We start from the raw sequence: 6670 nt of genomic DNA on the forward strand, positions 1-6670 counted from the left end.
GTTCTTCAGTTATAGGAATCCCCATCCTGTAACTCTTGGTGTTCTCTTGTTTGTATGAAGCAGTGATACAATATAAATAGCACTAAACTGTCAAGAGACCTGAGCTCTAGCTCCAGCTCTGCTGATAACTTAGTATATGATCTTGAGCAGTAATATCACCATCAACTAATATACATCGCTTCACAACTTACAAAGTACTATTCAGACCCCTTAGAGCACCTAACCCCAGGGCTATTTGGGCCAAGCAGCTATCTATAATAATAAAAGCGTAATATGCAAATAGACTAAACGACTGAACAACAGAACGACCGTCCAGATGACCTTCCGGACAACCATGCTATTGCACACACTGGCGCCAAGCCAGCCAAGGCAGATGTGATGCGATTGGTCAGGGGCCTGGCCATCACCCCATGATCGCCCTGCAGAGGGAGGCCCAGGCCACTGACCAGCAGGCTGCGGCAGGTGGGCGGGGCCTACCTCTTTGGGGCGATCTATCAATCGTGGGGCTCCCAAACTGTGAGAGGGCACAGGCCAGGCTGAGGGATCCTCCCCCCCATGCATGATTTTGTACACCAGACCTCTAGTTAGTATATGTTTAATAACTTCTGTGTAGAAGGCTTTATGCTAGATATATTACATATTATTGCTTTAATTTCTCCAAGAATCCTATGAAGTAGGAAAATTTACCTTTTTATAGAGGAAAGTCAAGGCAAGAGTTAGTATTTGAATCAAGGTCTGACTCTATACTACTAATCTGCTTCCTGCAAGGATGAAGATTCCAAGGAAGGAATGCTTCCTCTCTTCTAAAATATCCCAAAGAAATAAGTTTAGTTTACAAAACAGGGCAATCAGAATGCTTTGGAAGTTACCTAGCCAGCTGGAAGACTGAATAGTTAGGAGGAGAGTGGCAGAGAAGGGAACAGAGAAGAACAGAAGCAGAGGTATGGACAGGGTCAGGGTGGAGCTAGCCCCTTGGGGTCTGGCAGTGGGCCTAATTCTGCTCTCTTCTTTCACTACTTAAAAAACTGAGATTTCATCAATCATAATTCAAAGGAAGTTACAGTGAAACTACCTAAAGAAAGCAAGACTGACTTGCCTTAATTATTGTAAAACAAAACAAAAACTTCAATTTTTTAAAGCACTTATATGTGAGAGTTAGGCTCAGATGGGAACTCTGTTCAGGAGGCAGTATGTTATCATTGGGCCTTTGACTGCTCGTATGCCCTGGCTTGCCACTTGGCATCCTATATAATAAAGAGGGAATATACAAATTGACTGTCACTTTGCCACAAAGATGGTGGTGTCTACAGCAGAGGCGGGGGATTCTGTAACACAAGATGGCTGCACCCACAGTGAAGGCAGAGTTCCCATAATGAGCCTTAACAAGCAATCAGCAGGGACCTGAGGCTGCGCTCCCCCCCACCCCCGTGGGGCTTTACAGGGGACCCCAGGCTGTGCCCTCAACCCTGGCATCAGGCCAGGGGACCTCAGGCCACGCCTCCCACCTGGCAGGGCTTGACGGGGGGGGGAGGCCGTGCCCCCTGCTTGGTGGGGCTAGATGGGGAACTCAAAGTGCTCCCCCCACACCAGCCCAGGTCGGGGTACCTCAGGTCATGCCCCCCCCACCAGTGCTAGGCTGGGGGACCTCAGGCTGCAACCTCTGCCCCAGTGCCAGGCCAGGAGCCACATCCCCCACCCTGGTGCTGGGCCAGGGGGCCTGAGGCTGTGCCCCCCGCCCAGTGGGGCTTAACAAAGGTGGGATCGGCCAGGTCTGGATCTAGCCAATGGCAGGGCAGGCCGGCCAGGTCTGGGTCTTATGCAATTTTGAGGCATATGGGGTGGGTGGAAACTTGACTTTGGGTCCCATGGTGTGCCCCAGACTCTGACAGGAGGAAGATTTTCATATATATTTTACTAATTTTCTTTCATCTTTGACACTTCTATTATAGAGAAAGGGCAAATACAATATTAAAATATTTCCTCTAATTAATCCCCTTTTAATGTGCATGAATTTCATGCACCAGGCCACTAGTATTAATGATAAAGGTAAGGAAGGGCATTCATTTTCCTTTAGAGTCATAGGCTCTATCTGACTGGAGACTTCTGACATTAACTCATTGAATTTTTCCTTTTGCTCATAACTTGCCTCCTTCCTTTCACAACTCCTATACTTCCCTGGAGGGAAGAGGAAGAAAGGGACCTTTTTGGTCCAAGTTTGATAATTTCTTCCATGTCTAATTCCACTCAGCAACTGCCTAACTTTTGATTTTGCATTTTTAAAAGAAGATTTCCACTAAATCTCCTACCCCAAATAGAAACAGCATTTCTATGACTTATCACTGCCCCCACATGTTCTGGGCTCATGATTTATGTCCCATTGCCCTGCTTTGGGAAATGAATTTTCACAACTTAAGAGCCTTTCATATCCCTCTCCTCCTGGGTCCACTCTGAAGTCTTGTGTCTGAGCAAGATTATATATAGAAGGTGAAATATTTCTCCTTGCTTAGAGCTGTCAGCTGTCTTTAAATGAAAAGTAGAAAAAGAGGTAGAGGCAGTATAGCATAATGTTTAAGAACATTGACTCTGGAGCCAGAATACTGTTGTCTAAATCCTGACTCTGCCACTACTAGCTGTCTGGTCTTAGGCAAGTTGCCCAACTTCTCTGTGCTTCAGTTTCCTCATCTGAAAAATGGGAATAATAATAGTGCCTATCTTATAAGTTTCTTGTGAACATTTCAGAGTCAATCAATAGAATGTTTAGAATGGCACCTGGCATATAGTGAATGCTCAAACATTATAAGCTCTGCCTCTCTACCCAGCCTGATTCCTTTTCTCCTCTAATTTTTCACTGATGACCCCCTGGTTAGAGCTAAATCAGAAAGTGTGCTGGGTCTTAACCGTGATACTGGGTCCCTTCCATGAGTGTGGAACAGAAGGTCCTCTGCAGCACAGAGAAGAACACTTTTCTTTAAAACACTGACAGACTGAAACCAGAGCAGGGGTCTGAGTATAGCCCCACTTCCCAATAGCTCTGCCTTAAATTTACTTTCATGCCTGGCCCCTAAGGCTAGACTTTGTGTTGCTGTAGCTCCCACTTGCTCTATGCTCATCTCTTAAAAGTGATTATCTGATGAACTTAATAAATTAGGCTATCTTTTTTTTTGCCTTTTCTATTGTTTAGTTTTACTGGGACTTGCAGTGGTGCTTTCAAATGTTCCTAGATCGTGAGCTTGGAGCTCCTCTGATGAAGGGACAACTTTGACTACCTTTTATTATGGGACTGGAGGCTCAGTAAGAAGAGATTAGAGGGGCCAAAGAAAGCATTCTGCTCTGGCCTGATTTTTCTTCCTAAGCTCCCACACCCAGTAGCATTTTCCCAACTCTTAGATGAAGCAATGGTAAACATAGCACTTGTAGACTAATGCCCTAAAAGGTGAAATGATAAGTCCAAGAATGTTTTGAAGCTTCTCCCACCACCAATGACACAGTTAACCTATGAGGAAAATTCAGCTACATTTGCTAAGGTGTCCTGTTTGTTGTGATGGTGCTGCCCTCTGCTGTCACCTCAGGGTAGAGGAGCCATTTAAAACATTGTTGGTAATTGGTGATCCCATCCAGAGACATGTTTGTTTTGTGGGCAGTGTACCACCAACAAGGAACAGCATTCCACAGACAAGCTAAATTGGCATTCAAGAGCCAGGCTCCTGGCTTTGAGTTCAAGATGGTGGAGTAGGAAGATCCTGAGCTTACCTCCTCTCATTGACACAAAAACTACAACTACATATAGAACAGCTATCTCTGACAATAGCCTAAAGACTAGCAGAAAAGATTTTCTACAACTACGGATATAAAGAAAAAGGCACACTGAAAAGTAGGAGGGGTACAGTCTAAGTCTAGTCACGACCTAGCCTATCCTCCACTCTCCATGTGGTGACTCACAAGTGGGAGGGGTATCACAACAGTGGAGGTTGTCCTAGAAGAGTGAGGGGTCCAAGCCCTAGCCTAAGAAGTGCGCTAAGAAAAGGAACCACCATAACAACTGGCTTTGGAAAATCTAGGCTAGGGGCTTATGTCTTGGAGAGCTGAAGGGCTGTAGGAAACGCAGGTTGTGCTCTTTCTGAGTCCTTGCACAGAGGCAGAAGTTTGAAAAGCACCTATGTCATATATAAAGGTGATACATTGAGACTAATTTTAGGGTATGTACTGGAGGGACATGGCTCTGTTGGAACTTTCTCCTGAGTTAGAGTTGCTGGTAGGTGACAGTTTCCCCCGTTTCTTTGGTCAGACATGGCAGGCACTATTTCTCCATTAAGTTTGCTAACGCTGTTCACCCCTCCTTAGCATGAGAACCCACCCAGGCTAGCACCCTTTGAAATAGCTCTTGATATGCTACACCCAGTGGGGTAGGTAAATGTGGTACTCGCTGCCTCCCACAACCACATCAAAATTACAACTAAAATACAGAAGAGCCATCATTCAGAACCACCTGAAATCTGGCTGAATGGAAGACCTACAACTAGAGAATTAAAGAAGAAAGCACACTGAGACTGGTAGGAGAGGTGGAGGCTGAAATGGGCTGGTCTGACAACCACATGTGGTGTTTTTTTAATTGGGAGGGATATCTTGGCTGTAGATATCCCAGCCACACACCAGACCCTCAGCCCAGAGTTATAAGTGCTGGAAAGAGAAGTCCCTGTAACTTCAGGATATAAAAACCAGCAGGGATTGTGGCTGAGTGACACAGAAGTTGCTGGAGACCCAGACAGTTCCTCTTAAAGGGCCAGCACTTGGACTCACTCCTTTTGAGCTCCAGCGCTTGGGCAGTAGCTTGAAAGGATCTAGGGACATATGGGGAGGAACTAAATTGTCTGCCATCAGGGCAAGAACTTAGGGGCAGCTTTCTCCCAGACAAAAGTTCTTGCAGAGGTCATTGTTTGTACGCTGAAACTTTCTCCACCACAGAGCTGAGTGGCAAACACCATATCTGAGTCTCCATCATCTGCCTCACACTGTTTGCCCTGCCTTGGTAATTCCCTGAGACCCTGCCTCACCCAATTTGCTTCCCTATCCAAGCTGTTTGCAGTGGCTTTTCCATATGAATGGACAGTCCTGGTTCAGGTTTCAGACTTCCCTAAAATCTCTCAAACAAGTAGCAGCTGGACTCAGCATGCCCCATATCACTTGATAAGCAGTCCCAGGCCTGGCACTAGCAGAAGCCTGCCTTGGTTTACAGTTTGGCCTCTCCTGGTCACCTCCAAACCCAATAGAGGTAGCAACCAAATGCAGATCACTCTGTGGCTTGTGCAGGGCACAGGCGGTGGCTGACTTTGAACCTCTAGGAAGCCCCAGAGCCAGTACACCTGGTGGACAGCTTCAGATCATGCCAGATTACAACTCTACACATCCACAAGCGACACACTCAAGGGGCAGACTTAGTGAGCACCAAAGCCCCACTGAAGCAAGTCCTGCTCCATAGGGGTATCTCCTACACAGCAACTCTTTTGCTGTAGTCACAGCTGGTCCTCACTGCCAATTTGCCTGGACGTAAATCCCTTCCATTGATGCCAACAGCAATCAAGGCTCAACTGTAACAAGACAGTGCACACAGCCCACACAAGGGCATACCTAGAGGGCCCAGCTCAGGTGACTGGGGAGGCTGAGCCACTGGGCCCTACAGGACAACTATTATACAAGGCCACTCTACCAATTCCAGGTGACATAGAAACTCTAACTAATGCATAGAAACAAACACAGGGAAGCAGCCCAGATTAGGACACAAAGAAACATGTTCCAAATGAAAGAACAGGAAAAAACTTCAGAAAAATAACTAAACAAAAAGCACAAAGAAACATGTCACAAATGAAAGAACGGAAGAAATCTCCAGAAAAATAACTAAATGAAATGGAAGCAATCAAACTATTAGATACAGAGTTCAAAATAATGGCTACAAGGATGCTCAAAGATCTTAATGAGAACTTCAAGGAACTTAGTGAGAATGTCAAAGAACTTGGTGATAATTTCAAGGAACTTAGTGAGAACATCAAAGACATTAAAAAGAATCAGTCAGAAATGAAGGATACACTAACTGAAATAAAGAATAATTTATAGGAATCAACAGTAGAGGATGCAGAGAATCAAATCAGCAACTTGGAATATGAGGAAGCAAAACACACACACACACACACACACACACACACAATCAGATGAACAAAAAAAAAAGACTAAAAAAATATGAAGACAGTGTAAGAAGCCTCTGTTCTAAAAAAAGAATTTAATGAAATGGAAGCAAGTAAACTCCTAGATACAGAGTTCAAAAACAATGGTTAGAAGGATGCTCAAGAACTTAATGAGAGCTTCAAGGGACTTAGTAAGAATTTCAAAGACATTAAAAAGAATCAGTCAGAAATGAAGGATACGGAAAGGCCCAAACAAGATGAATCCAAGGAGACCCAGACCAACACACATGATAATTACACTAGAGGCCCAGTACATGAAATTCGTGCATGGGGGAGGGGGTCCCTCAGCCTGGCCTGCTCCCTCGCCAATCGGGATCCCTCTAGCAATCCAGAACCACTGGCTCCTAACCACTCACCTGCCTGCCTGTCTGATTGCCCCTAACCACTTCTGCCTGCCTGCCTGATGCCCTCAACTGCTCCCCTGCTGACCCAGT

The sequence above is a fragment of the Myotis davidii genome, unplaced genomic scaffold (genome assembly GCF_000327345.1).
Source record: "Myotis davidii unplaced genomic scaffold, ASM32734v1 scaffold3476, whole genome shotgun sequence".
In the NCBI taxonomy this organism is placed as follows: Eukaryota; Metazoa; Chordata; class Mammalia; order Chiroptera; family Vespertilionidae; genus Myotis; species Myotis davidii.